General features: G+C 47.6%; 2 long non-coding RNA genes across 6 annotated transcripts in view; both read left to right on the top strand.

Moving 5' to 3' along the window:
• LOC103058761 (uncharacterized) overlaps positions 1–24,516 on the top strand; it is a 145,137-nt gene that overhangs the window by 7,845 nt on the left and 112,776 nt on the right. The gene's annotated exons all lie outside the window — the stretch shown is intronic.
• On the top strand, positions 18,928–23,686 carry LOC148217190 (uncharacterized). Its single transcript, XR_015797422.1, has 3 exons — positions 18,928–19,038; positions 20,625–20,684; positions 21,938–23,686. It is a non-coding gene; the product is annotated as an uncharacterized LOC148217190 (long non-coding RNA).

Genomic DNA, 24,516 nt, shown 5'->3' with positions numbered 1-24,516 from the left:
TCATCAGACCATTGAATAGATCAAGCATCTTACTCTTTCAGCAGTTGCAACTCATTCACTCAATTGAGAGAGGCTCCAAGTCTACTTTGTGGGAGCTTGGACTCTGGAGAGGAGAGGCTGACATACTTGTCTAGCCCAGGAGAACAAGGAAAGATGCAGCAGACCGAGCGAGTGTTCTTAATGAATCGGATCATTTTCGTAGTTAGGACGAGGATGCCCAATTCTAATAAATCCCCTGCTGAAACTGAAACAGAAATAATGGCGAGATATGAGCTTGATTATCTAATTGAGCTTGATTGTCTAGTCAGTAAAGTTGATGAAACGTGTGTATGTGTGTCCATGTAGTCTCTGCGCATCTTCTCTTAGCGTTCTTCTCAGCGAGAGCTGTTCCTATCTACAGGAATAGATAGCAATAATTTTCATGGTAGGAGTGCTGGCAAACAGAGTGATGACTCAACTATCTCAAAGCATAGGAACCCAGATCTCCCTCTGTAGCCCTATTTTAGGTTGGGTATTCTGGTCACAATAGAGCGGTCTTCTCCTATCCTATACTCATCTAGTCAACCCGGAGAGGGCTGATCCACAATGTGATCAGATGAAGTGTGAGCAAGGTGGGATGTTGAGAATTCAGCGAAGTATTTGCAGATACGTAGCCAGACTCTGACCAGGTTTGGCGAAACACAGGGATAGTTCTTCAGACCATCCCTGGCAATGTGTGGCCAGGGCCAGGGCCAGGGCCAGAAAGGGGGAACTGGATGTGTGTTCTTCTCTTACCTCCAGGAGCCAAATGCAGCAACATTAAGTAATGAACTTCATATTCTGTAATCCCAAGATCTACAGATATCTGCGCCTGAAGCTCCTTGTATGTGGAAGGCAGGGTTAAGAGATTCTGCTCATGGGAGTGACTGAGGATGGCTGAAATGTCAGATCATCCTGATTCATGTCCTGTTAAGCTCCCACACAGATATGTATATTGATGACAGAATGAGTTCTGCTTCCTGGTGCACACTAGTTGAATTTAGCAGAAAAGCCACGTGTGGTCTGTGACCACAGACAAGAGAGAAGGTGAGACAGTGAAGAGAATATGAATACAAGGAGTCAGCATAGCCTTTTATTTTCCTCTTGTGCTGTTCTCGTCTGTGGCCCTCCTCTGACGTGCCTTCTCCATACAACTTGTTTTTTTGATCCTGTTGCCATCAACATTTGTGGCCATGCTGGAAGCCTTAAGAACAAGGAAGTGCTGATGTTGAATATACAAACAGCGGGCAGTTTCACTGAGGTCCACGTAGCTGGGAGGCAGGCCTGTTGTGAAGCTGGTGTGCACTTAGCCTGCTAGCCCAGTTCTGTCTGCCACAATTGGCAAGAGCTCACCCACGTCTTGGCAAAGATCCTTCTGACCCTGGTTGAGTCAGGAACCAACCTCATTCAAATGACAGGCGATGCAATATCGGTTCTCTCTGCCAAGCTAGAAGAAGCAGACTGCAGTGAAAGCCTCCTGAGCCCAAAGTGGGGAAATGACTAACATGCAGGGCTGCCTTAGCAGCGTCCACAGGGAGAGTCAGACAGAGCACTGGGATGCAAGCCCTGTCCCTTTTGAACAGGCGTGGCGAATGGACCACCGGGGCGGGGCTCACATCACCGGGCTACGTCTGCTGCCTTGCAGCCATTGACACCCTGTGGACACGCTCCTGTCTTTGCACTTCACTCAGCACCCCCTTTGGCAGCAAGGAGAGGAAGAAAGAAGAAGAAAGAAAACCAGGGGGTCTCGGTTTCTGGAGGGGAAGAATCCCGGAGGCTCAAGCACAGCTCCAGAGAAGCTACGAAACAACCACCCCAGAGCTTCCTCTGCTGCAGATCCAAGTCAATTAACCCACGAGAGGAAATGGCTCAGCTTTCCAAGACAGCCGGACTTCCCACAGGATGCCCAGCAATGGTGCCCATGTCAGGCTGGAGCATCTCTTGCATGTGGATGGGACCCGGGCCACATGGAACTGCACCGCTTCAGGCTGCAGGCCAGACCCCTTGAGGAGAACCTCCCTGCACATGTCTCTGTTCCTTCCTTTTGGGGCAACCTCAGAAGGCTTCGCCCTTTGTTAGCGGGAAGAAATATTCCATCTGAGAACTCCATTTATAGTCTGAATTGTTCCAGACCCTGGAAGGGTCACCTTCTCCATTATTAAAAATACCCCAAGGGGGCCCTTGGTGCCACTATGAGCACGGGACCTTGTTCTTCTAAACAGGGCTCGGCGGTTCCATGGCAGCCCCAAAGGAATTCTAGAGATGTGCACCCCTATAGATGTATGCATTTATTTATCTACCAAAAAATTTACATGACTGCCCATCTCAAACAAGTAATTCTGGGGGCCAAACAACAATGTATATAAAAAAGAATGATTTGGTAATCCGATTATTCAGGGAGACCATTGCCAAGCATGACCTCACTGGATACGATGTCTGAAAGTCTTCTAAAACCTTTTCACTCCCCTCTGATGCCCTTTATTGTGCCAACACATTGCTAAAGAGATGCTTCCAACTAACCCTTTGGTTTGGGTCAATAATTATCAGGGCAGTCTATGGCAAGAGCAAAACAGATAATAATGCTCACTTTGGGCCTGAAATGCTTCCAGGTCTGAAACAGTCACGAGCATCAAAACTAGACTTAGATTTGGCCTGTCGTTGGGGAAAAAAACGTCCACACTTTCTTAAGAGTGATTTATATCATCCAATAAAAGGGAGGAACAAAATGGACATTCGTATTTGTAACTGCAGCAATGAAGAAATGAGAGGATGCATTTGATCTAACCACAGCATAGGTCATAACCTATTAAAAAGCAAACAATTTAAAATACTTGTGCCAATAACGAATTGATGTATTATTTGTCCGTAGTTCAGAAACTTTAAAAAGTATAGGTCGAATGATAAAACCGAAGTTGGGTTTTATGCAAAATGTGGACGTTGTGGGAATTGCCTGTCTCTGTGGCTATAAATGCTCGGGCTCATCACTGAAGAGACTTTTGGGGTTCCCTTGGAATGGCTGGAGATCTCTGGTTTCAGTATGTTCTGGCATGAGCGCCCTGCAGCTGGAGGAGAAGCGAAGGAAAATTCACTAATCATCCTTGGAGGTAGGCCAAGTTGCTCCAGAGATAAGGTTGCAGAGAGAGGAATTTATGGAAGAATGTTCAAGATGGCCGGGGTGTCTGCAGAGGAAGGTCAAAAACGTCAGGAACATGGCTGTGAAATTGTGACTGAAGCTCCATCTGTTTTTCACGTGTGGGGCCACCACCTACTTTTTTGACCACACCCATGGACATCTCTGCAGGACAAAGAAAGGAAGCTTGATGTTTATGCTGGATCTGCATTCTTGAAACAGAAAGTTCAAACATCTGCTTTGATAAGGTCTGAATTCTAGTTAGTTCCACGAAATCCAGATTCACCATGTGCAAGCACTCATCTTATATTCATTCGGGAAGTGGTTTGTATCCCCACAGCCTCAGGAGGGAGTAACTGGGTTTTACCTGGTTTCCAGGGATCCTTATGTCACATCCAACCCAACTTCATGTCCCCCTCCATTTGACATCAGGGTGAAGGAGAACAATATTGATACGGTTATATTAGGGTGACTCCTGGTAAATGGGCCTGAACCCATGGCCACTTGCGTCTGTTGCTAGCATCTGGGCTGCAGTGCCCTGCCCATCCTGGTTCTGCCCCTTTATCACTGATCCGGTTGCTTTGGAGCAGAGAAGATGCCACCAGTGGGGTGGCTTCAAAGAAGATCCAGCGTGGGGAAGTCCGGTGCAATGCTGGTTGCTGGAGCCCCTTTAATGAGTGTGGATGGTTGTTTGTTTGGCTATTTGACTATGGAGAGAGTGGCTAAATATTCCCATTGGGTGGGAAAATGTGGTTGTTCCCACCAGGGCCTTGTGTTGAAGAATGTGTATGAGAAGAAGAACAGGCAGCAGCTTGGAAATAACTATGGAAGTAATTACTGGCAGGAGTAAGATTCGGTAGGGAGACTTCAACCACGCCTGTAGCCTCAAGGTCCTTCTCTCCAGTGCCAGATTTGTGTCAGTGAGATATCTCTTCTCTGGATTTTAATTGAGGAGAATAGCAAGCTTGCAGGAGCTCCAAGCCAGAAGCTCAAGGCCTGCCAATGAGAGCAGAGACACTGATTTGCAACTGACGGGCAGGTTATCACACCAGGACCGGTCTCATGTCCTCCTTTCTCTGGCCGCCTGGCGCCCATACTGTGCCTGGAAGTCTGGAGAATCAGGGCCACCCACCTGCTTTTCCACCCCCTACCCTCACCCCCAATGGCATAACAGTCAGGGTGACTGCAGGGTGGTTCAGAGGGATGGGCATTTTCTAGCCAGCGTCTTCCAGGAAGACCATGGTCTCTCAGAAATGTGAAGTCACAACACTCCTCATAACTCATCGCATAACCTGATGGCCCACGACACCCTGGATGGTGCATTGGTGTTAATATTTTGATAACTCAGAATTTGCATAGGAACTTAATACACCGAAGGTTATTTTAATACATGCTACCTTTGGGTTTTAGGATGGTCTGTGGCTGGGTCTGCCGCACCCTCTTCCATTCACGTTTGAAGTTTCTTCTGATGCGCAGTCAGATAATCCCAAGTGATCTTTTTCCTTATTGATTCATATTTATTTATCACCGCTATCGGCAAACTCTTCTCTTCACTTGTCTGAATAATTCAGGGTTGCGGGAGAAAAAAGCTTTCACAAACCCCATCAAAAGAATTATTGAGTAGATAGTTGGAAGAGGCAATGTAGAGCATTTTATGTGTGTGTGTGTTTTAACCACCGTGTTGGTGCAACGCATGAAGAAGATTTTTCAATCTGGATTTTTCCTGCTAACAAAAAAGCATGTACCTTAGCACTCAGCAATTAGCAGTCCAAAGGCTTGATCTGGTCACTTTTCCTTGCTAATCCTAAAAATGCTTCTACCCTTTGCCAGTGAATATCAACCAGTCAAAGAGGTCTACCGGGAAAGGGGACTTAAATGTCCAAGTAGCAGCCCCAAACATGCACTGGAGCTGTCTCCCTGAATCGAACATCCCTCCTCCATTTGCAAACTGCACATTAAATTGGCCATTGCAGTTCCTTTGAATTGAGTTCAGATCCTGGTGCTTACATGGCTTTCCCCGTTGAGCCTGTAGCTGTGTGTTTTCCTGGTGGTCTCCCATCCTAGTATGAACAAGAACCTGCAGCTGCCGTCTGGACCACCCCCTCTGCGGGCATGCCTGAACCAGGTTTTCCCAGTGGGAGCCAGATCCAACTAATCATCGCCTCCTTGCATCAATGAAGCCCTACAGTATAAAGCAGTGTTGTCCAAACTTGGCCACTTTAAGATGAATGGACTTCAACTCCCAGAATTCCCCAGCCAGCTGGGGAATTCTGGGAGTTGAAGTCCACTCATCTTAAAGTGGCCAAGTTTGGACAACACTGGTATAAAGGATCTTAGCAGGGTTTTCTTTTCCACTTCTCACTCCTGGGCAGACAAGACATTTTGTAAACTGCCAGAAACTCTCATTCCTCTCCTAACCCTTCCTTCCTTCAGAGGGGACCTCTGCTAAAATTCAGTTTCCAGGCAGGGAGATCTATTTCTCCCACTTATGGGGCAGGGGGGGAGAAAAATGTTGGGTTTTAAAAAGCTCTAAGCCCCCAAATTGGAAATTGGGTGATTGTGTCCCAAACAGGTGGTAACTCCTCCACATTCTTACTCCCTCTCATAATAAAGTCATCATCATCTCGGCTTGGCGTTATATGATTAGCTTATGTTTTTAAGCAATATCTCTTCACCCATCAAGATCCCTGTGTGTTGGGGTGATGTTAATATATATTTTATCAATTTATTAATGAACCCATTGAGACAATGAGAGATTAGATATGCTGCACAAGGAAGGAAGGAGGGGGAGGGAGGAAGCAAGGAAGGAAGGACTTTCCCTGATGAATGGAAGGGAAGGGAAGGGAAGGGAATGGAAGGGAAGGGAGGGAGGGAGGGAGGGAGGGAGGGAGGGAGGAAGGAAGGAAGGAAGGAAGGAAGGAAGGAAGGAAGGAAGGAAGGACGGAAGGAAGGAAGGAAGGAAGGAAGGACTTTCCCTGATGAAGGGAAGGGAAGGGAAGGAGGGAGGGAGGGAGGGAGGAAGGAAGGAAGGAAGGAAGGAAGGAAGGAAGGAAGGAAGGAAGGAAGGAAGGAAGGAAGGAAGGAAGGAAGGACTTTCCCTGATGAAGGGAAGGGAAGGGAAAGGGAGGGAGGGAGGGAGGGAGGAAGGAAGGAAGGAAGGAAGGAAGGAAGGAAGGAAGGAAGGAAGGAAGGAAGGAAGGAAGGAAGGAAGGAAGGAAGGACTTTCCCTGATGAAGGGAAGGGAAGGGAAGGGAAGGGAAGGGAAGGGAAGGGAAGGAAGCAAGGAAGGAAGGAAGGCAGGAAGGATGGAAGGATGGAAGGAAGGAAGGAAGGAAGGAAGGAAGGAAGGAAGGAAGGACTTTCCCTGATGAAGGGAAGGGAAGGGAAGGGAAGGGAAGGAAGGAAGGAAGGAAGGAAGGAAGGAAGGAAGGAAGGAAGGAAGGAAGGAAGGAAGGAAGGAAGGAAGGAAGGAAGGAAGGACTTTCCCTGAGGAAGGGAAGGGAGGGGAGGGGAGGGGAGGGAGGGAGGGAGGGAGGGAGGGAGGAAGGAAGGAAGGAAGGAAGGAAGGAAGGAAGGAAGGAAGGAAGGAAGGAAGGAAGGAAGGAAGGAAGGAAGAAGAGTTGTATTAAAAGACCCTGGTCACACAAAGCATGTGATTTTTTATTTGATTTCAGTCTTTCCAAATGATGGGCCACTGGGTTCATCTCTCATTTGTAGGCTGTTAATTCTGAACGTGATTTGATCATTTGCAATTTGCGCCCCCCTCTCTGTTGCATCCAGCATACATTAGCACCTGAAGAGAAGGTGGCCATTTACACACCCAGCGCTCCATATTCAGTTAAGGATCAGATTTAATTGGAAGAGGAGAAGACCAGCTGCGAGGTGTCCAAACAATCTCCTCCATCACGCAGATTCGATAATTAGTAAAAACAGGCAGGCAAATTGTGAAATGGGGGGAAATTACGGCAAGTGACGCATTCTGTCCCGTTGGAACCCAGCCTGGAAGAGCAAACCTCGCACGATTTATAGCAATATGTCAACATTCGGCTTGGAAAATCGATCCAGCTGAGAAATAAAGGTTCGCCAAACCTAAGCAAGCCGCAGCCTTGTTCCTTCCTCCCCTCTGGTTTAAAAGCAAATGCCCCTTCACTCACAGATGTATTTAGGATTGGTTCCTGTTTAATATTCCCATGCCCCCCAATTATGGGCATCGCAATTTTGACTTTTTTGACCACACTCGATGGACATGGACAATACGCAAGGGTGGGGGCTTTGCTCTGCCATCTGCATCTGAGTTAGTGCTAGAGCAACCTCACTGGGAACCAGAGCCATGCTTCTCCCACCTAACTGGCACAGGACAGTCATCCCCAAACCATGGGTGACCACAGGGGAAACCAGGACTGTCGCGCGTGTCACGCTGGCACCTCCTTCCCTCTCTGTCACCCTCAGGATCTGTTTGGACTGAGCTCCTCAGGGTCAACCTTCTAAGGAGGTCCACCAAATCAAGTTGGCCTGCCGATAGCCCCTGCCAGCTAAGTATGGTGGTTCTTGGATGAGAGACCACCAGGAACGCTCAGAGAGGGGCAGGGGCAGAGGGTTGATCACGTGGTCACAGCTGCCATCTTGACCTGTTTTACTTTTTCATGGACAGCCCCAGCTCCCTAAACTGTCAGTGACTAGGGAACGATCAGCAGGGGGAAAAGGACGGTGCCTCCTCGGTTTTGATATACAGTGTGTGAAATAACAATTAACACAAGCCACTCGACTTCACAAACTGTAAGTTCAAGCAAACTTCTGAACTTTCAGGGCAGAACCCTAGCATCACTTTTAGCGCCAGTCCTACATGTTTAAAGCCCTCGTTGGTTAATTGATTGATTGACTGATTGATTGACTGAAAACACACCGTGCTATTCAACGTTCCCTCAGTCAAAAACGAAGACAACAATGTATGTTTCCATAAATAATTTTTGGCACGCGCCAACCCCATTCCCACAATACAATCATCAGCTGCATATGTTTGTTTTAATCTTCGGGACTATTTATGTAAAAATACGCAGAGGGCAGAGTGTCGGTTTATCTCCAGCATGTGTAATGAGGAGAAAATACCAGCTGCCACACCAAAATGGTCCAGGTGGATGGAAGCCAAAAAAAAATAGTGGGGGGGAGGAATGGGTGCAAGTGTGGACGGTTTTGAGGGCGCTGCTTGGCAAAAATAATGGCATATACAGCACCCTTAGTTCTTAATTGCTGGGTTGGAATTTGCATTATGCCACGGGTGCCCAGGGTGTGGTCAAAACCGTCAAGATGGCGATCAAGATGGTGCGATCAAAGTTCCACCCATCCCAGTCACCATCTTGACTTTTTTGACCACACCCTGGACACCTCTTGGGCTATTTGTTTGCTAGCAATGTTTCTGTAATAATTTCCTGCAAGAAGTCAATGAGTCACCCATGTGCAGTGCGGAGAAACATAGAGTTGGGGACAACATCTAAGAGTCTTCTGCTCCAGCTTTCTGCTCAGGGCAGGATCCATGAAGACCTCTCAGCCAGAGGTCCCTCCACCCTCCCTTTGAAGACTCCTAGCAAAGGAGAACTCATCTCTTCAAGTAGCAGCCCGTTCCACCAGCAGCAAAATCCTCCTGATATCTAGTTGAACTTCCTTCCTTAGAGTTTTAATCCTTCTGGGCAACAGGGAGGAAATCCATTCCCTCTTCTCTATGATTTTTGGAGATACTATCAGACATCGATGAAGGAAAGTCCGCTTCGGTGGAGCTTTGAACTGAGGGCAACTTTGAAATAACTTTCTAAAGCTTCACATTGCTCCACCTCTTCAGCCAAATGGGCCATTCCAAACTTGGCTGAGATGTTTTACTCCACGTGACAGTCGCCTATGGGGTAGAAGGCCTACGGTCCATGCTCCCCAAGTGACCTCTGCATATTTAGGTGGGCACTTCTTTTTCTGTTTGTCGTTCCTCCCCTTCCCTGTGGAAGACAGAGAAAGGCCTGGAGAAGGCGATGGGAATATAAATCACCAGCCTTGTAAAAATCCAGCTAATGGGGAATTCGTTTGGATAGCAGACAATCCACGACCGGGTTGTTGTTTCTGCTTCGGAGGAAATCAAGGTTAACAAAGGGAGCGTTTTGTGTTGCAAGTAGGAAGTGAAAAACAATGGATTTTGTCCGCATTGCAGCTTCTGTAGAAAGACCTAGAGGGAAAATGTGGAGGAGATTTGTCTTCTCTTTAATTTTTCCTCCTAATTTTGGTTCTGGGTGCCTCTGTTTTCTCTAATCAGACCATCAAGGCAGAACTGATGCAATTGCCACTTCTAGGGGCACCCCCAAAAAGAGTAAAAAAAAAAAAAGTTAAGATGCTGGCTGCAACCCTGGCATCAAAGCCTCACCCCTTTTTAACTTGCATTGTCAGGTTGGGTGGTCACTGCCACCATCTTGACTTTTTTGACACAGCCCTGGCTATCCCGGTTGCAGCTGGCAACTCGTGGTTTTCTGGGCTCAGAAATACACTCTTACCCACCAAATAGGTGGCAGTACAGAGCCAACTTGGTTAAATTCCAAAAAAGCTAAGAAGGTGGGCCGGATTAGTATTTGGATGGGAGACCACTAATACATCCCACGGCTATAGATGAGACTGGTTATAAAAACATATCAGGGGCAAACCATTTTTGTATTCCAGGAGTGGCTTGGTGACAAATGATCTTTCTGTAATAAAGTGCTACGGCTGTTCCTTTAGGACAGGTGTTTTGCAAACTTGGCCACTTTAAGCATGCTGGCTGGGGAATTCTGGGAGTTGAAGTCCACACCCCTTAAAGTGGCCAAGTTTGCAGAACGCTGCTTTAGTACTTCCTTTTCTTGTCATTAGAAAATCAAGAGGATTCTGGTAGCACCCTTTCTGACGACCCAATTTTATTAAAGTCAGAAGCTCAGAAAAGCTTACGCTTTGAAAAATATGTTAGCCAGCTGGTTGCAGCCTTCTGATTTTTTGCTCCCTTAAACTAACATGGCTCTCCTCCTCCTTTGCCATCCATAAATAAATCCAAATGAAGCCGTGCAGGCATTATGAAAGAGAGCAGAGCGGTTGATTTAAAGAAGTTATAGGCAACAGGCTACCGATAGTTCCATATAAGAACCACCCTCTGTTATACCTACATACAGTGTTTGGAAGAACCAGAAGCCTGCTTTTGACCAGGGTCAGGATTGGCTCCATCAGATGTTGCTCCTTCCACACCCAAGGGCTGCATCTGGGACTGGGTTTACTCTGTGATCCCCTCCTGTGCTTTAGGACTTCTGGAGGTCTTCCCAAATAGTGCTAATGAAGTTTCTGTTAACTTCTCCCAAGAATTTCCTCTCTCTCTCTCTCCTGAAGCCAAGAAGCCATTCTGCCTTGTGCTTCTATTGGAACAATGGCCTTTTCCCCCACATTGTGCACACAAATGGCACAAGGAAGTGGTGAAGTTTGGGCGGCCACCTAGATGTCTGTACAAACCATGAGGATCTGGGTGTCCCTGTCCACAAGTTAATCATGAGCCAGCGGCGTGATACAGCTGCTAAAAAGGGAAATATTATCTTGAATTAACAGGAGCACAGAGTCCAGATCATAGGAAGTTGATGCCCCTCTACTCTGCCCTGGTCAAACCCCATTAGGATCCTTGTGTCCAGTTCTGGAAACCATTTGATCAAAACAGGTGGTGACAGATGGAATCAAGTTCAGAGAAGAGCTAACAAAGGGATGAAAGGTCTAAGTTGAAGGATGTGGGTATGTTTAACCTACAGAAGACCTGACTGATGGGAGATATGATAGCAATCTTCAAATACCTGAAGGCTGTCTCACAGAAGTGGACTTCTTCTCTGTTGCCCCAAAAGGCAGGACCAGTGGGTCAAAACTCCAAGGAAGGTGTTCAGGCTGGACATCAGGAGGAACTTCCTGACTGTACTAGGTGATATAAAGTGGTCAGTTCTCCTTTGCTGGAGATCTTCAAACAGAGGCTGGATGTTCATCTGCCAGAGAAGGTCAAATGGATCCTGCACTGAGAAGGTGACTGGATAACTCCATGATTTTCTGATGCCACACGCACCACGATGTCATGGTGCAAATGATGCCAATTGCACCATGACGTCATGATGCATCTGAGGCCCCTTGCCTGTCCCTTGGCTCTCCATGGGTAGAGCCTCTCATCTTTTTCCATTCCCTCTTTGCTCAAGTTCTCCCCGGCGCCAAGAAGCCGCCATGAAAACACTCGTACAGCGATGCAGAAGAGGTTGATGCTGGTGGCTGTGCAGAACTGCCCTTTCTGGTGGTGGAAGGTCAGGCCTACAGCAACGGCTTAAGCCCAAAGTCATTCCTTCCAAGCACAAAGTTCTCTCCAGCGAGATCCATCAAGAAGGGAAGGAGGGAGTTCCAAGAACTCCAGCCAAGAATTCCAGTCCCACTTCCATATCAAGCCAACACCTCGCCTTTTACCCCCCTGTCTAAAGCAGACATCAATCCTTTTTCGAAGGGGAGAAACAGCCCTGGTTCTCAGACCTTCTCATGCAGCTGGACTGGTAGACAAGAAATGGTAGGGGAGCCCACCAACCAATGAACGCTGCCCTCCCCCAAACCATCCTGCTCCGAAATAGACTCTCACGACTTCGTGGAAGAGGAGCTATTTTAAACTTTGTGTGGGGGCGAGGACCAAGCCTTATCACCAAACAGCTGCTCCTCAGAAATAGGAGTTTTCCTTTTTTCTAACCCAAAGCGTGAAAGGGGGGGCAGGGGGGCGGGGGCGGGAAGAAATGGACATCCAGACTGGCCATCTCCTGAGGATGGTTCACCCCAGAGACCGACCGGATGGCTGCGATCATTAAGTCGTGGAAAATGTAGACAGAGCGGACGGTTCAGCTCCTGGGGATCTACTAGAATAGGGGATCTCTACTCTCTATCGTATTTTTCGTATAATTCAGCCAGGGGGGCCGCAGGGTGTGACCAAAAAAGTCCAGAGGGAGGGACAGCAGTGCGATGGAAGCCCCGGCTGCACTTAAAACCATTGATCGAACCCGGGTGACCATCACTTTGACGTTTTAGGCCACAGCCGGAGGATACCCCGGATCACAACTGTTCCATTCTTTTAAAGTGGGTTGCCACCCGCATGTCACTAAAAGCCCAGTTTGCACATATGCACACACACACAGGCACCCAGAAGTCATCCATGGAGGGATGCGTTGTTCAGCGTGAGACAGATTGCCTACTGGCTACTAGTAATGTACCATTCACCCCCGTAATTTCCCTGTTTAATTACTATATCGAACAGCACTACTTCCTATAGTTGATTTTTAGAAGGTAAATGTTAAGTTTTCTTTGGGGAGACTTTACGGAGTTTCTTGGCATTTGCCACTGACTTTTTCCAGGACATTTTTTGACTTTCCAGTCTGGCCAGCAACATGGGGATCCCCTGCTGGTCTCCCATCCAAAGACTAATAAGACCCCATTGTGCTTAGCTTCTGCACCCAAAGTCAGCCAGGTGCTGCCAAATGGTGGTATACAGGTAGTCCTCGCTTAACATTCATCCATTCAGCGATGGTTCGAAGTTACGACGGCACTGAACAAAGTGGCTTACGACCAGTCCTTGAAGTTCCAGCCATTGTAGCATCCCCACGGTCATGTGAACAAAATCGGGCCCACCCTCATTTCTAATCACCTTTTGGCCAGCTGCCTACCTGACGCCACCAGCTGCCCCTGCTGCCCAGTCCTGCCTGCCACCATGCCTGCCACTACTGTACCAGCCGGAGCCTTCTTTCATGCCACCTTCTTTCATGCCAATGCAGCCAGGGCCTTCTCTTGCACACCACCCAGGGCTTTTCACGCATGCCAGCCTTCTTTTGTGAAAGAAGGCCCCGGCTGGTAGTGGCATGTGGTGCAGTGGGCACGGTGGCGGTAGGTAGGCAAATATTGAGGTAGGTAAAAGGGCAGAGATGGGGGGAGTTGAAGTGGGGGCAGTCCCTTCCTTACCTTCTTCCAAGAATGGCTTGGATCCAGGTGGGTCCTCCCCCAACAATCGCATGGGATTCACTAAGCAACAGCAACTGGGACTGCCAGAACTGCCGTTGCTAAGCGGAGCAGTCACATGATGTTTTGTTTAATGACTGCATCGCTTAGTGACGGAGTTGCCAGTCCCAATTGGGGTTGCTGAGTGAGGACTACCTGAAATGTAATTTCTACTTCGACTGACTTTCTCCGTGCCAGGAATCTGAACCTGTGAAGAAGTCCCTGAATTGTCTGTTGTCCCAGAAAGTGGAGAAAGGTAAACACCAGAGACCACAGTCCAGTAGGAACACCTGGACTGCTTTAAACTCGGGGATATAAATAAAGTCAAGTCTCCCCTGAAATAACCTTGACTCCTGGTGAAACTCCATAGACACATCTGTGCAGTTTCCTCATCAACAATATGGAAGCAGTTTGCTTCTGGCTTTTTCCAGAAAGGGCTTTCAACATCACAGTCTAGTCCACCATCCTAGGGTTTCCTTGTGGCCTCCTATCCAAGTAGTAACAGGTCTGATCCTGCTTAGCTTCTTGAGATCAACCAAGGTCAGCTGGAGGCTGCTATCTAACTGGGCAGACAGCAGTAAATGAAACATGATTTTATTTGGCCAGTTTATTTATTTTGCACATATGAGTGTGTACAACTCAATTATTCCTGAATAAGAACAGTAAGACACAGGGAGGAGGTCAAAAAAGTCAAGGTGGTGGCCTCAATCATGTGATCAAAGCCTCATCCCAATGCACCTTTAAAACGGGTGGGCCTTTGATCTCATGGCCGAGCCACCATCTTGACTTTTTTGACCCCCCTCCCTGTGGACACCCCTGAAATCCTACAGATATCATAAATCAGTGGGATTAAATTAGTGGCAATTTGTTAGCAGAATCGCACCTGTTCTTCCCACGTCTAGATGGTTAACGTCAAAACTAATACAGTAGATGCTTTTCTTCTGTAATGAATACTAGTTGTGGACATGATTCCATGCAATTTATCAACACATCTGATTGTAAGCAGACCCCTTAAATATTTTACATTTCCTTGTTCTTTGCTTACAAATATATGTTGGCTGAGAAAGTGTTTTTACACACGGATCGTACCACAATTCAATTCACATGTATTTATTTGCACCCAAATTATACCTGAGCCAAGCCCCTCACTGCCGGGGCCACCCATGGAGGGGAGGTGTCAAGATCTGCAAGTCTTCTGTTTCCAACAGCTTTTCGAGGGTCTGAAGCAGGGTTTCTCAACCTTGTCAACTTGAAGATGTGTGGACTTCAATTCCCAGAATTCCCCAGCCAGCATGGCTGGCTGGGGAATTCTGGGAATTGAAGTCCACACATCTTCAAGTTGACAAGGTTGAGAAACACTGGTCTGAAGCAAAATATGTTCCCCTCCTCCTCCTCCTCCTCCAAAAATCTTTATTGTTGTAATAAAACCACTTCAATCTTAAAAAAAGGAAACTTTAAAAAAATTAAAAATACAAACTCAAAATACAAACTAGGAAGGAATTTTTTTTTAAAACAGTCTATCTTATATTTTATACTTATCAGTAATCATTGGTTTACCAGTGAATTCACTACTGTAATGTGAACAATACAAGATATTCCTTGTATTTTTCCTTTTTCCTTTTCCTTTTATCCTTTGTAAATGTGTCCTTTTATACATTTGAACTGTATATTTATTTATTGTTTTAATACGTTGTAAAATGGGGGGAGATGGGCGGGGACAAGTTTAATAAATAAATAAATAAATAAATAAATAAATAAATAAATAAATATTATTGTCAGACATCACAAAATCTCTGCCATAGTAACACCCATTGCCACATTCTTTGACTGGTAGAAGACATTGCCCTTTCCAAAACAGATAGATCGCACATTGATGACCACCATTCCTCAACATCTGGAATAATTTCACTTTTCCAATTTCTTAATTTCATTCCTTTTGCCACCCCCACCCCCCATGCACGATACAACCACAATTCCCGATCAACAGTCAATTTCCAAGGCTTTGGTCTATAATTCCACAAAAAGATGTTCTCATTCATTAACATCTTTAATGAAGATGTTCTGATATTGCAGGAGAGACTACCACTGTATGGGGAGGCTTTATCTAACTCCCATGCCAATGGAAAAAAACAGTTCAGCATCCCTCCGTTAATTTATCTGTTTTTCTCTTGTCCAAGCCATCTAAGCTAAGGGTCATCTCACGACAGCGAAATCAAAACTCTCAGAACACTGGGAGCAATTCCAGTCCAAGCGCATGGCGCCTGGAAACAGCCATATTGTTAATTAATCGATACACAGCCGCGGTTATTCAATACAAGTGATGCAACCAAGTAAAAGAGAAAAAACGGACCTACTCCAGAAGCACAGAGAGAAAAGGGCTGAAGAAAAAAATTAAGTAGATTCTATACGCTCTGCACTGAGATATATTCTTTGCTGTAATGCCAAGGATCTTTCAATGGCAGCAGTATAGAAATCTAATAAATGGTTATATACAAATAAGGCCAAAGGTATTTCCATCTCTCTCTGGGTGCCAGGATGATTTATTTAATTTATTGATTAGATTTTTCCTTTTCTCCAGAAGCTCAAGTTAGTCTCTCTCTCTCTCTCTCTCTCTCTCTCTCTCTCTCTCTCTCTCTCTCTCATTCATCACTTCCAATTTTTCCACACAACAATGTAAGGGCTGTACCAGCTCTGCTGAAGGGCCCTTTTGAAGGGCCTTCTCTACTAGCACACGCACGAGCAGATGACCTTTGAAGGCCCGTGCAATGGCTGTGCTGAGCCTTTGTGAAAATGCCACTATTCGGAAGCTTCAAGGAGTGGATTGCGGGTGGGTGTAAAAAAGATTTGCACTGCCCTACGGCAACTCTGTGAGGGCGGCTGAGCTGAAAGACAGAGGCTGGCCCAGTGAACCTCTGTGGCTGATGTTGGACTGGATTTGGGATCATCCCGGTTCTGGTCCCACTGCAACACACGGGCTATGCGCAATTATACATTTATCCAACCGGAAAGGGTTCTTCCCCAAATAATTGCCTATTGATGGGGGTGATATAATCATATTTATTGCCAGATCTCCCTAGCAGCAATCAGAACTGGAGAAGTACAGCAAAGAACAATTCTGTCTGAGTGCACATGAATAAGATTAACGAAGGATGAAGTGAGAATATAAGAATTCCAGCAAGTAACTTTGCTTTTAAATATGGAATCTGTCCATAGGCAATTCAAAGCCTCTTGAGTCTGATTTCTGCCTCCTATGTTTCCGGTGTAATAGATCTGAAGATCAGCCTTTGCTAGGGGCAGGCAGCTTGCCTGGTGAAATTAACCCTTTGTATATTGCCTAGAGATTGTTGTCTTGTCCGTTACTTCTTCCTCTGCCTCAGTTCCATCTACCTTGGTTCTTCCCTTCCCTTCCCTTCCCTTCCCTTCCCTTCCCTTCCCTTCCCTTCCCTTCCCTTCCCTTCCCTTCCCTTCCCTTCCCTTCCCTTCCCTTCCCTTCCCCAAACAATTACCCCTATAATTTGCCCCATTTCCATTCCTTATTATGTTCTGATATTTCTGCTGGGAGGAGTTTAGGGGCGATACCTGTGTGTCTGTGTAGTGCGGTGTTTGTTAGGGCTACCATATCTGATGGCAGAAATCCGGTTGGTTAGTAGATGGCAGCAAAAAGGGATTCGTTTGCGATCTTTTGGCTCTTTTCCAGAGATCACCTTGATTTTTGCTGTTCTTTGTGGGTTTGAGTGAAAGAACAATTTGTGTATGTGTGAGTTAGAGACCCGTTACTTTTGTAAATGTGGCACACTGTTTGATGGGAACCTAATTTTGATAAATAGCTATTACAGTGTTTCTCAACCTTGGCAACTTTAAGATGGGTGGACTTCAACTCCCAGAATTCCCCAGCCAGCATGGCTGGCTGGGGAATTCTGGGAGTTGAAGTCCACTCATCTTAAAGTTGCCAAGGTTGAGAAACACTGAACTATTCAAATATATCTACAGTAAATCTATTCGGCTTCTCACGTGTATACTCATAAACATACATTCACATAGATATACATATATAACTGTATATGTGCCCAAATTTAGGGGGGGGGGGGAATACTGGTTTCCAGCGGTGTTTGCAAGGAGAAAGCCGAGCATTGCCCAGGATTTAGCCATTTGTCTGCTCACCATTCCTTCCGTCTGCCTTTCCTGATTTTTAATTTCACAGGGTGGGGTGTTTAACTTAAATTTAGGGCCCTTTTGCCTTTGAGAAATTATGGGAACGACGCCACGTATTTCTTGTTTACATCAACGTACCCTCTAGCTCTTGCCGGCCTTTCTTTCCTTCCTTCCTTCCTTCCTTCCTTCCTTCCTTCCTTCCTTCCTTCCTTCCTTCCTTCCTTCCTCCCTCCCTCCCTCCCTCCCTCCCTCCCTCCCTCTTTCTCCCTCTTTCTCCCCTTCCTCCCTCCCTCCCTCCCTCTTTCTCCCCTCCCTTCCTTCCTTCCTTCCTTCCTTCCTTCCTTCCTTCCTTCCTTCCTCCCTCCCTCCCTCCCTCCCTCCCTCCCTCCCTCCCTCTTTCTCCCTCTTTCTCCCCTTCCTCCCTCCCTCCCTCCCTCTTTCTCCCTCCCTTCCTTCCTTCCTTCCTTCCTTCCTTCCTTCCTTCCTTCCTTCCTTCCTTCCTTCCTTCCTTCCTTCCTTCCTTCCTTCCTTCCTTTTCTCTCTCTCCAGAGCGGGTACACCTAGGTTGCCTTCCTTCTGGGGTATCTTCGGGCCCTGGCATCTGGGCAGATACCGTGAGTGGCGTGGATCTCCGCCTCTCTCCCTTCCACGCCAGGGCAGACGTATTCTTCTGAAATGCTGCCTTTCTTCTGGATTTTTTGTTTTCCTACATTTGCCTGGCCATCAGGTCTGGAAGGGGGGAAAAGAGCTGGCCTTTTCTTTGGGGAAGCGCTCGTGCTTCAGACGGGTCTCCAGGCATCCTCGGCTCCCACCGGCTCTCCCGCCTCGCCCGCCCGCCCCCCCCCCCGGCCCCCGGGATGCCCATGCAAGTCGGAGGCATTTGGTGCAAACAAATGAGGGCCAAGAAGAAAGATGCCTGTTTCTGCGCAACGTCGCCTGCGTTTTGTGTCTCGGCCGAGGGCTTTTGTAAAGCGGTCCCCCAGACGGTGTCTCTTGCACGGGGGGACAGCGGCTTATTGTTCGCCCCCTCGGCACCACTCCGTCCGAGCGCCCTTCGGGGGCTTGTGAGGCAGCCCGGCGCAATTTGCATTTGTTCCAGTCACAAAGGTTTATAGGTCAGGCGAGGCTGGCTGGCAGCAGAAAACCTCCATCGGGCTCTGCCCGTCCTTCTCTGCTTGTCAGGAATGTATATTTCTTCTCCGCCATGAATATATGATGGCGCAGCCTGAATGCGCTTTGTTCCTCTGGAGCTTGGTACCAGCTGGGACTAAGATGGAGGACGTGGCGCGGTGCCAGCGCGGCGCTCGCAGCCCGGCCCGCTCCCTCCCTCGGTGCCTCCCGCGTGCCCACCCGAAGCAGCCTCCGCGGCCGCGTCGCTACCCGCGCGGGCAGTCAGGGGGCGCCGCCCGCCCGCGCCCGGGACCCCCGCGCGCCCGCCCGCCCGCCCGCCCGGCAGCTCCGCGGCGCGGGGCGGCGCGCGGCGACTCTCGCTGGCCGGGGCGGCTGCCTGCGCCGGCCGCTGCCTTTAGCCGGGGCGGGGAGGGGAGGGGAGGGGCGGGGGGCCGCGAAAGCCGCCTTTCGGTGTCGGCGGGGAAGCCAGATGCAGCCTCTCGTGGAATGCACCCGTTAACTCCGGGAGTTCTGCCCTTGGGGACAGGGAAGAGCCCTTTGTGATAAAGATGCCCCTTGGGTCACGCATGGTAAGGATGCCGCCGGGGGGCGGTGGTTGTGCTACAGAATGCCAAGCGTTCCGAGAAGGGGTCTCGCTCTCTCTTTTTTTTCAAAAAGGGATCTTCTAAGGGTCTCCAGACCTTGAGGTTCGATCAGCCGGGGCTTGGAGTGAAAGGGAAAAAACGGGATTTTGAACCGGCAGAGCGCCCGCCGATTAAGGGATGCTGGCGCAAGAGGCGCGGCGGCCGCCTTCGGACCGATCCTTCCAGGAGGCCGAGGTTTTAATGGAAAGGGGCAGTGCTGGGCTCTCGATGGCAGGGAACGGCCCTTCTCTGGGGCTGGTAAAGATCTCGATGTCGGCGGCCAGAATCCCTTCACCCCGCCTCTGTGTCTGGGGTCTGCAGCTCCCCCGATCCCCCTGGCACCAACGTTTGCCCAGCCTGGGGTTTAATGCCCCCATTTAAATGCAAACGCGGACTCTCTTTTCCTGAACCCACTTGAAAAAGGCATCCTGCAGAATGCAGATGGGTTCCCCTCAGAGGCTTTGCTGGCTAAAGCTGTTTTGATGTCTCCCTTTGAAACAGGCAGGGAATGCCATCTGAAGACCTGAACGGCTGCCAGGAATTGATTAGCATTCAGTCCGTGTCTCGAACCCTTCAGCCAAACATCAGCCCCCCCCCCCCCAAACAAATGTTCAGGTACAATCGCCTGATTGTCTCTGGCAGTGTCAGCCAGGCCTGGAGAGATCCCGGCCACCCTTTCCTTCCACATCTTTTTCACTCACAAGCAGATTAATTTTTGTGCGTGCGTGTTATGGCCGAGCATCCACTCTTACTGCAAGGTGCGGTGGCTGTTTTATTTACACATTTTATTTGCCCTTTTATATGCCTGAATAGCTCTGGGCAATTTACTGTAGACCCAGATACATATATGCTTACATGAAAAACCTCTAAAATATTCCGAATCTCTGGGGTAAATATTTTTAAAATAGGCATTGTGTAAAGATGCACAGACAAGACATGCACGCTTCTCATGTAACTGGGGCTGTGTGGTTTGGTGGGTTAAGCAGCTAACCTTGCACTCCTATACATGAGTTCTGAGAGTGAAATTCCGTATAATTCAATGCATCTTAAAACCCTTCACTTGTGAATGATTCAAGGCTAGCTCAGATGGTCACCTATAGCATTACAGTGCTCGATGATTAACCAATGAAGGCCACTTTGAACTAATGACGATCAAGCTAAGGGCAATCTTATTTCAAGTTTAAAAGAATATTTTCATGGCGCTGTACAACGGAGAACTTTTGCAATAGAAGGTAATTTATTACTTATTTATATGGCACCTCTCTGCTTAAAAATGCCTTTTCCTTAAGATAACGCATAGTGGCCTTTATTACTAACGTTCCAAACCTATTTCTCTACATCTTTCCAAAAACTGGCTGAGATGAAGCTTATCCCTCCTGGAGTCGGTACAAAAGAAATATAATCACATTTTTTAAAAAAAGAGTAGCTTCATGGATGGTGTGCTTGGTTTCTTAAATGATGCAGCTTTCTCTTACGTCAGATAAGATTTTCAGAAGGAAAACTCACCAGATCTTGCACATTTATCTTCCAAGTGATGATGCCCATCCTGAAGAAACTACCTTGAACAATTTGTGCTGATAATTCCATATCAAGTGAGTTGTTTTCTGTAAGTTTCCTTGTTTTGCAAGAGCTCCAAACTCTTTAGATGTGGTACGGGACTTACCCTGATTCATTCCATTCGCAGAAGGAAATTTCCTTTGGAAAATTGCCCGATCCAACGGACTTTCTTGTAGATCTCAGTGTAAATCTAATTCTGACCTCCTTCAATACAGTGGTCCAAACCAGACCTTCTTCCGTCCGAGTACATCTTTAGCCCCCTGAAATAATGCCTGTCCCTTTCCTACAGGAAGGCCAGAAAGTGTCTTTTGACATGCACAGATGTTAATCACTGAGAAATCTCTATATAATCCCAGGCAAGGCATTCACATCAGATAGGGGAAGGGGAGGGGGGAAAACCATCTGAAATCGAGAGCTTGATCTTCAGATTAGGTATTTGTTCGAAAAAGGTCACATGTGTTGCCCATAATAATTTGCAAAATAACACGCATGGACGAAGTAATGGTAGCATCAACACACAGACAACCAATTGTACAGGAACAATTCTCAAATAATAACTTCGTTAAATAATAAATGTGGGATTTGACTTTAAAAAATGTGGAATAAAACAAGCAATGAACATGATAAGCTTGCATTGTTTTAATGACCGGGGACAGGGAGAGGACTGTCTTCCCAAAATTAGCCTATTTAAAGATGTTGGATATCCCAGAGTGCTTTTTAAAATCCTATTGAAATAAATAAGGTTTAATATTCCTTAGCTTGCCCATTTTTTTTAAGTTCACAGTTCTCACAGCTAGATTGTTTCGTTTAGGCATGTGACCGAAGCCCTGCACGACAGACGCATTTGGAGACCTTCTCTGTGTTTCGGGAGCTAAATCATTGCAATTCAGTAAATATTTACCTGGGTCCATTTTGTAAAATTAAGGCCCGAATATCGGCTTCATCATCACGGTCAGCCAAAATAAAATCAGTCCTCAGCCCCTCTCCCAAAAAACTGCAGGTGCACGAAAGCAGCACAGGTCTCTTACTATCCTCAACTACCTTATAGTAAATAATTTATCATTCCCAACCCCTTTATAGTAAAATAGGGAAAATAAAACATTTTTAACATGCAATGCAAAATCCCCAAGCTATGTTTCATAGCTTCATAAGCCCCAGGGGCAGCTGTGGGGGAAAAGTTAAAAAGCCAAGCTGGTGGTCTCAAACGCGCGGTCATGACTGCCATTTTGACTTTTCTGACCCCCTGCCCTGCAGACCTTCCTGATAAACCTCTTGTTGGTCCATCTAGAATGGAGCTTGTACAGGCAGAAGTTTCATGGTTCAGACCGAGAGAAAAACTTCACGGGAACCTCTGTATTAACCGAGTCACGGCAATTTCTTCACTGCATCATCCTCTTGCACAGTGCAGTCTCCCCGCTCTGGTGTCCTCCTGGCCTGCTGGACTACAACTCCCATAGTACCCAGCTAGGGTGGATGATGGTTGATGGGAAATTCTCAGAAGGGTTGTTACCAGAAAGCCTGGGCTTATGAAAAGTTTTAGAGGACTGGAAATTAATTTCCTCTAGTGGAAAAAGCTGTGATATGCTTATGGTATATTTTCTCCTGCTTATGGCTGGCACATGTTTCGTTAAAGCGAGTAGAAAATGTAGGAGAAGCGATACAGGAAAACAGGAAGCTCTAGAAGCAGAGCGGGCAGCGCCATATAGGCTCATCCAGAGTAACTGGGATAGTGCCAATTCCCTACAAATTAACGTCTTTCTTGGCCTCCAGAAATAAACTGTTTTTGAAAAGGCGCATTTCCCTCCAGGGTCTGATGTGTGTCTGATCTGTGTTTCGTCGTTTAAAGCCTTTTCAGAATTGTTTAGATGCTGGAGCTCCCGAGTGTGGCATCAGATTAAAATAAACCTTAGATCGTGATCCAAACATGAGCTTCACGTTCTTTCATCTCACATTTTCCACAGAAAATCTTTTCGTCCTTCGTAGCCGTTTGATGCAGAATCAAGTTTCCTTTGATTCGAGCTTGATTCCTGGTAATTTCCAAGGCATGCCCATTTTTCTCTTGGCGACAGAACATTCATGTTTTGTTACATATACACATCACGGATGGAAAGCCAGGCTAGGAGGCAGCGCTAAGTGGGGAAAAACTAAGCAGGCCTGGATCTGGTTAGGACTTGGATGGGAGACCACCAGGAAAGCTCACAGCTAGAGCCAGACAGGGAAATCCTTGTAATCGCCAGGGGTTGAGCTCAGCTCAAAGGGGACTTAACTCTAGTGGCCAGCTAGATCAGATTGTAAAAGGAGGAGGATGTGTCCATGGGGGAGGTGTCAAAAAAGTCAAGATGGTGGCTCCAATAGTGCAGTTATGGCTGCCACCTTAGCTTTTTCGGCCCTCCTCCCTGCCGACGCCCCTCGTTCCAGCCCTAATCCTCGCGGTACCTCTCCAGTTCGCATAAATGAGCTCAGTTTTCAATCCTGTTTAAATTAAAAGTCTCTCTGAAAGAAAGAGCAAGGTCTGAATTCTTGCAATCAGGCAAGGCCCCACTGGCCTAGTTCTTTATAAAAATGGCTCTATTAATTGTTGGAACTAATTTCTGTTGAATTATGTCTGACGATAAGGCCCGCCATACGCCGCAGCGTCTGGAGAGATCTGCAAAAGGAAACGGATCTCGGAGCGAACGATGTGACGCCGATGATCAGCCTTTTTAATCAGGGTGCTGGCTGGGCTCCCCCCGCCCCACAGCGACCATTTAATAGACTGGAGTGGGGGGGAAATATTATTTTCATGGCCACAAAGGGGGTTTTAAACCATACAAAAACCCAGACATTCGATTCATTGCCCGCAGACAGGTCCGGTCAATTGCCAGCCCCTTTGGAAAGACGCTGAATGGAAGGTGAAGCCTCAGACAGAGGCCTCGCGATGCCACGCGGCAACCGGTTGCTTTGGAATTAGCATTTCCGTCTGGTCCCCGGTGCCAAGGGCTGGTTTTTATGAGCCTGATAATCGATGAGCAGGAGAGGCAGAGCCACAAAGGATGTTCTTGGCAGCGGGCGGGCAGAGGGAGGGAGGGAGGGAGGGAGGGAGGCCCGGAGACGCCGACCAGGGTCTCTCTGCCCTCCCTGCTTGGGGGGCTGTTGGTGAGGATGGGCGGGGGGCTGACTGTTCCGGCTTTTCTCTCCTGGAGGGAACCAGGACCCCGGGGTTTGCTGCAGACCTTCAGGCCCATCGCCAAGGAGGGTCCTGTTTCTCGCAGGATCCCAAAAGGCCACTGAAAAAGGGGAGAAAAAAACACCCCCCCCGAATAGGAAGCCCGATGCAAAGGGCTTTTCTGCTTCGTTTTCAGCTGGAGGACGGTCGCCTGGCAGACCTTCACAGACCTCTTTGTGCCAGGCTCGCTTGCCCTCGTGGTCTGTGACCGCGATAGAAGACGCTGTTCACCTTGACAATTTCTTTTTAAGTCTGTTTCGCACAGCTATCCTTTGGGTGGGTTCCTATTCTTTGGGTCTGACTTGCCGTCAAAATTTCAGCGGGTGAAAACCTCTGCCATTTGAAGAGGACCGTGCGGGAGTTTGAGGGAGGTGACGGGAGGAATTGGGGGGGTGGCTTACTCCCAAAGACTCTGGCCAGGGTTACGTTTAAATAAACCAACATTACAAACCATGCGCGTAAACCCGTCCAAACCAGCAGCATAAAATCCCTGAAGCTCAAAGCATCTGTTCAGAGCTCTCTCCTACCTGGTCTCCACTTGGCGGACAGCTTGTTCCACAATGAAGACCCTGCTAGTGATGAGAGGTCCCATTGAAGACCTAAGAAGAGGAGCAGAAGTGGGTAGTCTGGCTCTGAACCCCTCAATTCATATTTCAGCTAGT

The sequence above is a fragment of the Python bivittatus genome, unplaced genomic scaffold (genome assembly GCF_059951505.1).
Source record: "Python bivittatus isolate LINGU-HERP-01145 unplaced genomic scaffold, Pbiv_v1 ctg000010_np1212, whole genome shotgun sequence".
Taxonomy (NCBI): domain Eukaryota; kingdom Metazoa; phylum Chordata; class Lepidosauria; order Squamata; family Pythonidae; genus Python; species Python bivittatus.
This window is presented reverse-complemented; position numbering and strand designations above follow the sequence as displayed.